This window comes from Charadrius vociferus, unplaced genomic scaffold (assembly GCF_000708025.1).
Source record: "Charadrius vociferus isolate BGI_N301 unplaced genomic scaffold, ASM70802v2 scaffold377, whole genome shotgun sequence".
In the NCBI taxonomy this organism is placed as follows: Eukaryota; Metazoa; Chordata; class Aves; order Charadriiformes; family Charadriidae; genus Charadrius; species Charadrius vociferus.
Window position 1 is genome coordinate 1,884,541 of NW_009649456.1, and position 12,088 is coordinate 1,896,628.

General features: G+C 42.2%; 1 protein-coding gene across 2 annotated transcripts in view; it reads left to right on the forward strand.

The window, feature by feature from the left end:
* FBN2 (fibrillin 2) overlaps positions 1–12,088 on the forward strand; it is a 174,784-nt gene that overhangs the window by 39,405 nt on the left and 123,291 nt on the right. The window lies entirely within an intron of this gene.

Below are 12,088 nucleotides of genomic sequence, written 5' to 3' on the forward strand. Positions count from 1 at the left end.
GTCTGTCATGTCACAATCTTGCATTGTACAGGAAATGAGATTTTAGGCTTTGATGCATTAAAGTGGGTTAAATTAAATCCACTGCTTGCAGTAGTCCAATCCCAGTCCCAAGTATGGGTGGTGGTGTCAGTAGTCCAGCCATCTACCCCTTCCAGGCAGCTAGGCAGCTTTCACTGTCACTTAGTCTCAAGCACGTAGGTACTCAAGCTAGAGGTATACCACACACCTGGACACTTTCAGCAGTATCGAGGGTAACTGCTGCTTTGGAGATGTTTGCTATTAGTTCTAATATGTCAGTCCCTGAGCCATAAAGGAGTAAAGGTGAGCTCTCAGCTGATGTCAGAGTGAGCGGCATCATTAATGCCCACATCTTGCACAAAATCCACGACCATTTGCAAGACTACGTTACTTTTAAGCCCTCCCTGAGTGGAAGCATCTGTCTGTGGAGCTGTGCTAATGGCCATCAGGAAAAAGAGGCCACGCCACTTCGTATTGGTATGGTTTAGGTACCTGCGACGCTGCTCAACATGCAAATAGTTGGCCACATGCTACCAGGAGCAACCCTACACCAAGCCCTTCCAGAATAGAGCCTGATCTAGGTCACCACTGTGGGTAGTGTCCTCTTCTGCCTTTGTCTTAGAGGTATCGTGCTGCACGCTGAACAACTGCACCAAAAATTCGAAAAACCTATGCACACCTGTACTGACTTGGTCACTAGGGGCAAACTTTTCCACTCCCTCCAGTAAGTCAATTCGCACCACCCAGTATTCCCACTGTGCTGGCAATGGGGCCTCAGCAGAATACAAGGACCATGTGCCATACAAATGAGCCAAATTATGCCTTTCTGAGTTGTGAATTAATCCATGACATTGCTGCAGAACAGAAAAGAAAACAGTCTCAGTGGGGAAAGGCCACATGATTACCCTTTGATCCACTTGGGAATTTTTAGAGTCCTGCTCTCAGGAGCCTGAATGCTCCAGAGGTTATTATGCATGCTCAAAAGAAGACCTTGTTTAAGCCCCTTGGTGAAGTGGTTAAAAGATAATGCTTGCCCAATCTACAGGTCTCAAGGCAGTCCTGGGGAAGTCAATAGGTTCAGCAAGGGCAGTCCAGGCAGAAAAGCTTTGCCAATCAATTGACCGTGTCTGCTGCAGAGGAAATTTATTTTGGCCAGGGCTGTCCACCAGCGGCTTCCCCAGTCAGGCTTGCAGCCCTGTGGTGCTTGTTTTAAGTCAGGAACATGAGCAACTTTAACTCAGCAATGCCTCTTCATCAGGAAAGTGCAACACCACCCAGGCAGTGGGCACACTGAGAGGTTGTCCACCTGCTCCTTGAACATGAACACATGCATGAGGAGAGATGCCCAGTGCTGCCATTAAGGCAGAGGAAAAATAAGAAATTTGGACCACAGTGTCAATCAAACATCTTACAAGGAATCTAATGGGGCCCAGGTTGATAATGACATCTGCACTCCCCCTTGGTGTCCCACTTGAAAAGTTTAAGCTGCCCTACCTGGAACACCAGGCAGGGCAGGGGAGCTATTAGTTTTCCAACAGTGGGGTGGTAGCACACCCAGCAACATCTACGGTGCCTGTGCCATCTTTATAAAATGGGTTGGCAGATGGACGGTCTGCATCCTTGCCACACCAGCTGGCTTCATGGGCAGCTTGGACCATGGTCCCTAAAACTGCTAGTGGGTTTCTTACACATTAATTCTAGTGACAAACCTAGGTCTAAATCTTCCCTTCATAGGCAGGTTCTGAGGTCTTTCTCGTCTCACTTGAGGATTTAACCAGAGATCCCGCAGGACCTTGTTTCAGGGTTCTGGCCTCTTTTAGGGGTTTTGGTTGGGTGACATCTTCATCACACCCTATCGTTCTAGCCTTTTGTGTTAGCTGGTTTATGAACCATCCCTAATTGTTTTGCCTGTCTTGCGTTGCATGGGTGGTACTAATAAAGATTAGTTTAAGGCTTGGTTCCAACCTTCATGTGAGTGGTCCAAATTTATTGAGGTCCAGGATCAGATAAAACGGTGAGTCTGAAGCTTCCCTGTCATAATTGGCGTCCCCTTTGATCAGCAAACTGTTCAGCAGCCAACTGCACTTGGCCATTTGCCAATTCCTAAGGCACATGAGCACGCATATGTGGTTGTTCTCCTCGCTCCAGTTTAGGGACACCTCAGGCAGTCAGGAACCATAATGCTCCTGGACCTGCGCTGGGAAAGGTGCCAGCTCCCCAGCCTTCCTCCTGAGCTTCTGCTTCATTGAAAACCTCCCACCTAATGAAACTCATTTGACCCACTTGACTGCTGACTCATCAGACCATTTTCCAAACTCCCTCTGTAACCTGGCCAGATCAAGGGCAAGTGGTTGTGTTTACATCCCGGGCAGATGTCCAGTTTAACACTCCCCCCACCCCACCCCCCAACCTTAACTCATGTCTGATAACAGGGAAGACTCCTTCTACAGTATCATCACCATCATCTGGACAATCACCTGGCTCCTCATGGGCCATTCCCAATGTTCCCATCCCAGTGCTCAGGATTTCATGTTATGGCCCGCACTTTAAGGGCATCTGCAGTCACAACCTGTTTCTCCAAGTTAGCACTGACCATCTGTACTAGTTTATCTTCTAATCTCTTCTCATTTTCTCTGTTTCTGTAAAGTTAGACCTTGCATCATCAGCTGCATCTCTTGCCTTTGCACCTTCTTTTGTAACCTTTCAAATTCTGCAAGCAGTTCTCTCTTTTTGTCTTCCCATTGCTTCTTTTTGTTACAATTGGCATGATGGCACACACTCAACACTTTACAGATGATGCCTTTACCTTTTCCATCTTTAACTTTTCCCTGTTGCAGGTCCATGTGGCTTTTCACCAAGTCCCACTCTGACCAGTGGTCTCAGAGCCCAGCATTGTCAAACTGGGGTCGGTGCAGGGAAACCACTACCCTGTTATCTTTGGACTCTGCTCACTGTGCCATTTTGTGTCGCAGTCAGGCCCTCTGCTGCTGTCAACCCCTTGAAGGAATAAGGTTCTGAGTCCAAGGTACAAAGTGAGGTGTATTAGTAAGGCACTTAGTAAGTGGATAACAATTATACCACCCTGTGAGTGGGGAGTATTTGGCTTCTGTTCCAAAATTCCTTATAGTCTAATTAATGGGTTATCACCCAGTTCCTGGAAAGTGCCCTCCCTCACACAGTGTCCCAAGGGAGGGGGGACTGCCAGGGAACGGGCCCACTGTTCCTTGGGAGTGCTCCGATCGGGCTCTCACCTGGAGTACTGTGTCCAGCTTTGGAGTCCTCAGCACCAGGATGGGGACCTGTTGGAACAGGTCCAGAGGAGGGCCACAAAGATGGTCAGAGGCGTGGAGCACCTCTTCTATGAAGACAGGCTGAGTGAGTTGGGGTTGTTCAGCCTGGAGAAAAGAAGGCTCTGGGGAGACCTTATTTCAGTATCTGAACAGGGCCTACACCGAAGGTGGAGAGAGACTTTTTACATGGGCATGTAGTGATAGGACAATGGCTTCAAACTGGAAGGGGGTAGATTTAGATTAGCTATCAGGAAGAAATTTTTCACTCTGAGGGTGGTGAGACACTGGAACAGGTTGCCCAGAAAAGTTATGGAGGGCCCATCCCTGAAGTGTTCAAGGCCAGGCTGGATGGGGCTTTGAGCAACCTGGTCTAGTGGGAGGTGTCCCTGTCCATGGCAGCAGGGGTGGAACTAGATGATCTTTAAGATCCCTTCCAACCTAAACCATTCTGTGATTCATACAGCCTCCCTCCAGTGATGCTGCCCTGTGTCCTGGCCCAGCTGGTGCTGGCCCAGCAGGAGGGAGGGAGGGGAGGCCCGGCCTGGCCTGACCTGGCCAAGCAAAGCATGGCCCAACATCTAGCATTTTGTCTGTAAAAAGTGCAGTTAACGTAAGTTAGTATTTGGGCTGGAATCAGGTGCTGTAAATCAGCACCCTTCTTTGAGTTCTGATTATGACCGTGTATAGTGACATAAAGTAACAAAGAGAAAATTCCTTTTTGATAAATCAAAAAAAACCCCCAGTCAGTCTGGTGTTAAACAGAGGTTCAAATAACTTTGGCTGACATTTTTTGTTTGTTTTGTTTGTTTTCTGATTTTACAAAGTGTCTATGTACTGCTCTGTCTTTGTGTATCCCTATCTTACAGCTTCTGAAATCGACATGGGGCAGCATGGCCGGGATACTGCAGGCACTGCCTGCGCAGCAGGTCTCTGTGACATAGTTAAGCTCCTTCTTAGCAAAGTGATGAAATTCACTAGAATGATCTGCTCTAAATTTTTATGTAGGAGATTCCATGTAGTGCTGGAGAAGTTTCTACTTTAGTTCTCTATTTACAACACAACAAAAAGCGTGCAGTAGCAGGATTAGTTTCTGTGCTTGTATGTGTTAGCAAGAATTTCTGTTAGGTAATTCAGAAAAAGGGCTTTGACACTGTCTCCCGTAAGATGTTGATATATGGGCTGGATGAGCAGACGGTGAGGTGGATGGAAACCTGTCTGAATGGCCAGGCCTAGAGGGTGGTGATCAGCAGCACAAAGTCTGGTTTGGGGCCAGCGCCTAGCACTGCGCCCCAGGGATTGACACTGGGTCCAGTCCTGTTTAGCATCTTCATTCATGAGCTGGATGATGGGTCAGAGTGTACCCTCAGAAAGTTTGCAGACAACAGCAAACGGGGAGGAGTGGCCAGAGAGTCATGCTGCCATCCAGAAGGATCTTGACAGGCCTGAGAAATGGGCTGACAGGAACCTCATGAACTTCAACAAGGAGAAGGGCAAAGTCCTGCACCTGGGGAAGATCAGCCCCAGGCCACCAGTATTGCTGGGTGCTGATAATCTTGAAAGCAATATTGCAGAAAAGGACCTGAGGGTCCTAGTGGACACCAGGTTGAACATGAGCCAGCACTGTTCCCCTGCAGCAAGGAAAGCTAATGGTATCTTGGCTGTGGAAGAAGTATGGCCAGCAGGTCAAGGCTGGTGATCCTTCCCCTGTCCTCAGCACTGGTGAGGCCACACTTGGGAGTGCTGTGTTGAGTTCTGGGCTCCCCAGGACAAGAAAGATGGAGCTACTGGAAAGAGTCCAGTGAAGGGCTGTGAAGATGATGAAGGAACTGGAGCATCTCTCCTCTGAGGAAAGGCTGAGTGAGCTGGGACGCTTCAGCCTGGAGAAGAGCAGGCTCAAGGGGGAATTTCATCAGTACGTACAAACACCTGAAGGGAGGGTGCAAAGGGAACAGAGCCAGGCTCTTTCTAAGTGATGCTCCATGACAGGACGAAAGGCAATGTGCACAAACTGAAACACAGGAAAATCCTCCTCAACATCAGGAAACATTTTCTTACTGGGAGGGTAACCAAGCACTGGCACAGGTTGCCCTGAGAGGTTGTGGAGTCTCCATCCTTGAAGACATTCAAAAGCCATCTGTACATGATCCTTGGTAACTTGCAGTAGGTGTCCCTGCTGGAGCAGGGTGGTTGGGACCAGATGACCTTCAGAGGTCCCTTCTAACCTCAACCAGTCTGTGATTCTGTGAAAAACATACCAATTTAGGCAGCTTCTGTTTCTGATGGTGTTAGAAAAGATTTCAGGAAAGTTACTCTTTTACTGCTTCAGAAGAGGCTAGGTAATGTCCTCCTTTTCTCACTTTTATTTCCCTTTTCCTTCTCTTTCAGCCTTCTCTGCAGCTCCATGTATCACAGCATTATCCTTAGTTTTGCATTCCCCTACACTGCATTGTAGTTCAGTGGCTTAAAATTGCACAAATCTAACAAAGTCCTTTGTTTGGCTGGTTTTCTACTTCAGGACTCCTCCGTAAGGGTTCTTGGTAAGAGTCCTCTATGAACTTGAGTTAAAAAATTGGGAGAAAATCAAGCTGTTGTAAGATTTTTTAATTCTTAGAAATGAAAACTTGATGAAACATCTTTTTGGATTTTTCCTTCAGTTTTCATTCATACAGGGGTATGGTTGACCTGAAACTACAACTGAAGCTATTAACTAAAATTCACTTCGATGGATCTCCTCACAGCATTATCTTTGCAAAGGCATCTATTTTATTTACAATACTTGGATTAGTTTTAAGCAACAATAAATCCCTTCATTTTTCTTCATTTCAAATATTTGCTTTCCTGTTTTTCTGTGCTTACACTCCTTAAAACATCCAAATTATACTAAGGAGAAACATTTGATTGCGCTTTTCCTTATATGCCACAAATAGACCTCTGTCTGCATATAGCAGCTTATGTTTTACTGTTAATCTTGAAGTGATTAGTATGTTTTAGACATTCTTTTCATAACAGTGTCATAAACAGAAACAGCACACTGAAGGCATGCACTTTGGTTAAAATCTCCAAGTCAAACTCCCTTGTATGACAAAGATATTGGCCAGATATAACGAATTCTTAAAAATTCTCTGCCAAACTGATCCTGGCATAGCTTCTGGGGCTTCCTTTAAATTATGTGAGAGATCAGTAGAGCTCTTTAGCACCCATGCCCACAATACCGTGTTTTCTTTTTCCGCCAACTTATTCTGTGTGGCAAATATTTTTCAGTTATGTGGTTAACATCATTGCTGAATTCCATTGGGAAGCATAGAAACAATGTGGTGGTCTACTTTGTGTGATGGATGAACAAAGTAATTTTAAACAGCCATAATTTTTTGCTACATTTTTGGCATACTATTACTATATGGGAAGATCTCATTGTATTTATGTCATCAGGAGTTAGCATGTAATGTTACAAGATGATGGTAAGTCACAAACAGGTGAAGAAAAGTTAGATTTTCTGTGTGGAAAAGGAGAGACAAATTCATAGGTAAGCTTAGGAAGTGTGGGTTAGATGAGTGGACAGTGAGGTGGACTGAGAACTGGCTGAGTGGCAGAACTGAGAGGGTTGTGATCAGTGGTGCAGAGTCCAGCTGGAGGCCTGTTACTAGCAGTGTTCTCCAGTGGTCAGTACCAGGTCCACTATTGTTCAACATATTCATCAGTGACCTGGATGAGGGGACAAAGTGTACCCTCAGCAACTTTGCTGATGACACAAAACTGGGAGGAGTGGCTGACACACCAGAAAGCTGTGCTGCCATACAGTGAGACCTGGACAGGCTAGAGAGTTGGGCGGAGAGGAACCTAATGAAGTTCAACAAAGGCAAGCATCAGGTCCTGTTCCACAAAATCATTGCCTCTACTTCCAACAGGCGAGACAGTCCCTTTTAAGCTCTGAGTACTGGTAATTTCTCCTGACCTAAGTTCTGTGGTGTTTGCAGGTGTTAGCATGTTTTCTACTCCGTCCTGAATTATCAGACCATTTTACTGGAGGAAGGGACTGGAGGAAGGAGGACTTGACACTCTTGAGACACTGTTTACCTTTCCATACTCCATATTAGGGTACATAGTCTGTAGAAATAAGCTGCAGGATTTCGCTACAGCTAGGTATGAAAATTTTAGAAAAAAGCGATACATCTGTGTTGATCACAAGGGGTCAAAAAAACCTCTAACAATCAGTTAAAGTAGAAACCCTAGGAGGGAGCCAAGGGGTATGATGAACAGACAAATTGGGACTGAGGTACTTGCTACTACACTGCAATACTGCAAGGAAATATAATCAACTTTTAAAATTTCTGTGCCAAACTCATCCTGGCAGAGAAAGGTGAATGGAGAGTTTAAGCCAAATAGAAGGAGTAAAAGGGTGGTAGATCGGTGAGTTGTGCATAGACAGACACTGCAATAACGATAGCAGATATGACTGCACAGAGGTAAACTGTGAAGAAGAAAATGAAGGGGCCAAGATGGAGCTCTTGGGGAGGGGGATGTGTGCAACAAAAAATTTAACAACAGGAGTATTAGCAGTTCAGGAAACAGTTCTTCACCAAGTGTGGTAACTCCTATCTGAGGAGGCTCCATTTAATGAAATAGAAAGGTGACGTGGGACTGGCATTAAATATTTTCCCCGAGGGTTTTAGAAACAAATACAGGGATCTGGCTAATGCTTTTCAATGCTTTTATTTCTGCTGATGAGATCAGATTTACAGAGACTTTTATTAAAGGAATATAGCACACCTTGGTATTCAGTAAAAGTGCATCTTTGTCACATATCAATTAGACCAGACTCACTCAGTCCATAGTTTGGATGCTTGGCATTTTTGAAGTGGATGCTTACATCAGCAGATAGCCTGGTTCAGGAGTTGATATGAACAAGTCAAAATCAGTAGAACTTGCAATCCTTACTATTGGAAAATAGGTCATAATTTCAATGTGCATTAGATGTCAGAGTGTGACAAGATTTAATTATTGAGTATCAAGTTGCTCCTACTTTTCACAGGAGGTATATGTTGCAATCTTAGTGTATCTTAAATGTCTCTTTAGCACCTTTTCAGGATTAATTATGTTCACTGAGTAATGTGCTTGTATAAAACATTATGTTAGTATTGTTATTACCATGAAGAGCTTTTAAAAAATTAGAGAAGCAAAACCAATCAAAATTCAAATTGTTGGATTTGGGGTTTGTTGTTTTTTTTTTCTCCCAACAGTTTCTCTTCAGTCATTGCTTAAACAGGCATTGTAGCTGTTCAGACATCTGTCTTCTGTAGAATTCAGGCAGGAGGAACTTAAATGTTCCACTTTAAAGTACTTTATTGCCATTGCTACACAGCCTTAGGAATAACATAATGGCAGAAATCCTGTGTTGGACATTTTCTCAGTTCCTCCCTGCATTCCTCAACAGTCCATTTCTCAGCTACACCCTTTCCCTTCAGACAGTTAATTTTTTTGCACTGAGAGAAAAACAGTCCTGGCTGAATAGCTTTTGAAAACATGAAGGTTTTTCCTCCTGATACCATTGCTGACATTGTTAAGTATATATAGCCATTACAGGAGGTATTACAAAAAAAAATATCTGTTCTAGTAGGAGTATACTGTACTGGATATTAAAGGCACTGACGTGAACTGGACAAAAGAGAGAAGACAGGTGAAGGCTCAAACTCAAAATGAAGAGTGATAGATGATATTTTTTAGATAATCTAATGCTTGGAATTAATGTGTCTGGTTTACTGACACTATTAACAGTGTCATCTAGGATTCCATCCTGCTGTCATGAAAATAAGTATTAAAACAGGAAAAAAAAAGCTTAGTATTATTTCTGTTGTATGTTTGTGTTTGTAGTATTTCTTTTATCTAGGATGCACAGGAAGAACTGGGAGTTGTCCGTTGTATTGACAACCAGTTTACTTTTAAGTTCCCAAATGCCAAATCCATTGCAAAGATACTCCCCATACATATTATAGGTAGAATTCAAGAGAAAATTTGTATTTGGGTAATTTTTATTACTACCATTGTAAATAAAAAGTGCAGTCTCCAAAATTTTTATATAAAATTGAGAGGTTTTATTTTTCCTGAGATTTTTGATTCTTCAGAGTTTTTTGAGAAACAGTTCACTCATCAGAAAGGGAAGCTGAATTTGGCTGTGTACATATTTAAAGTTAGCTGTGCAAATCCTGCAGGCATTTTTGCAGAGAAAACTCTGCAAAAGCAAAGAACCCTTTTTCACTTGCCAGATATTATCAAGCCTAGGAACACATGGAAACATTCCACCTAACCTGTAGCATATTGAACCTCTGTATACAGAACTGTATCTAAAGAGTTATTAATCTAATTTTCTGTTTATGGCAAAAAATTTATTATGTTAATGTGGTTGGGGTTTAGAAGCATGAGTAAATGGATAATTGATAATGCTAAAATTCCTGTGTGGCTGAATCTGACTGTCAAAGATATAAAAAAGTACATAAAAATATGCTTAATTTTAATTTTGTTGTATTTTCAGAGAAAGTATTCTTGTATCTTAAAATGGCATTTAGGAAGCAATTCATAAAATATGCCCTTTTAAGAAAATACTTTTGTCACTCAGTTCCAAAACACTAGTAATACATTAAAACAAACCTGGGTTTTCATCAAAATGTGATACTGACCAAAAAAAGCATCAGGCCTGTAGTGTGCCTGTATGTTTTTAAGCTAACACTGAAGGTGAATATACATACTCTCTTTACATTTAAATATGACTTAGTGTAGTTGACATATAAACCCTCACAAATTAGGATTGATATTACCACAGAAAAGCAAGATAGTGCATGTGATTCAAAGATTTGCAGGATCTCACCATTCATAATGACACCATTAGTGTTTTCTTCACTGGACAAGTACTGCACTGTGTTGCATAATTGGGATCAGCTTTTCAGACTTCAGCAGAGCTTGACATTTATTTGTCCTTTTAAAACCATAGGATTGGAACTGAAAGAAATTAATGGAATCAGTTGATCTTAAAATTGTGTTCACTTCAAGGCTTCATCGATACCTTTTCTGTTTCTGGAAAGTATTAATTTCATGCTGTTACTGCCATTAATTTACTATTGCTTGACGTCTTTGACGTACAAAACTGTGAAAGATACACAGTGGTTATTTTTAACCGCTGATCTTCTGTCACAGTTGGCTTAATTTAAATAAGCATTAATAAATGACAGAAGGCACAGGCATATGGCGTGTGATAAATGCACTTTGAGGCCCAAGGGTCAAAAGACAAACACCATATTAGTTTTACTCAGAAGGGAGCTAGTGGGTGGGCTGGGCGTGAATAAATGATGGAACCCATCTTCTGTCTAGATGTTGCTAAATCACGTCCAAATTCCTTAAAATACTTCGGAGATGAAAAATTTGCTTTCCAGGTAAACCAGATTGCACCAAGCACTAATTATTTAGAAGAAAAATGCTTGCAGAAAGTTTATGCCTCTGATAAAGTCCTTAATCCATTTACAGTCTAATTGCTGCATTTGGACATGGTGCTACGCTGACTAAATCAGCACCAATTCAGGAACTAAATGCAAACTTCTCCAGTAAATGTACTTAAAACCAAGTCCAGTGGTTAAAAAATAAAAAATTGCCTTCCTCTTGAGTATAAGCTTACTTGAGTATACCTGAGTATACCTGCTTAAATGAAAAGGCAGGTGAATGGACAAGGCATATACCATAGGTTTTATCTATAAGCACAAACACCAGGAGTATCGAAAACTGAGGAAGTACTGTTGTCTGCAAACTCAGGTGGAATTTCAGTGTCTTGTAAGGGCTTTGAGATAACAAACACGGTCCTGAAAAGGAGTACTGTATTCTGCTGTTAATATGTTTATCCTACCTCATGTGCATCTTGCTGTTCCCTACATTCATAGTGGCAACGAGTTGGTTGTGGAAGGGGAAAGGCAGAGAGAAAGAAACTGAACATGAATGTGAAGAGGAAAGAGATGCTTTCTTCTGCATCTTAAATAAAGTTTATCAGCTGCTTCATTTAATAACGCATGCAAGCTAACAGGAAAACTGACTGAAAAAGGAAGATAGGATAGCGGTTAAAATTCTCTGTTTATTTGGCACTAATGAAAAATCTGGGGAAAAAAGATGAAAAATATTTTTCCTAAACGCTTTAAAATATAGTAATCTTAAATAGGTATTTTAATCATAATGGGGAAAGAAGTGAAATAAAATTGTGTTTTTTTTTAAAATGGGCAGTGTGTTGCTGTAACTCTATAATTGAATTCCATACTTAATTTCTAATCCAAGAAGAGAAAATAGTATGAAGTTGACCTCTGCACAGAAGAAACTCTTCGGAAGCCCTGTGGCTCGCTTTTCTACCACCTGCAAAGGACACTTTCCTTTATTTCTATTTCACAATGTGGAGAACTAACAAAATCAGTTGATTTTCGCATCTTCTGTGGAAGGTCAAACTGTTTGACAAGAAATATTACCTTCAATCTCACAGAAGAGCTTCTGCAGGTTTTGGAACGAAACTTCCAAGCCTCCTGTCCTCTATGAAGTTTTGGAGGCATGTGAAATTTTGTTGTGAAGGAATTGGTATCGTCTCTTAATTCTGAACTCTCTGATAGCTACAGATTAACTGAACTGTTAAAAAGAGCTACTGAGAAGCTAAATACCCACATATAATATGTTTATCATGCACTAGTCTAGAGCCTTGTCTGCCTTTCCTTGTGTACAAAGAATTTAAGTCTGCTTTAGCGCTGGTTATTTCACAGAGGCCT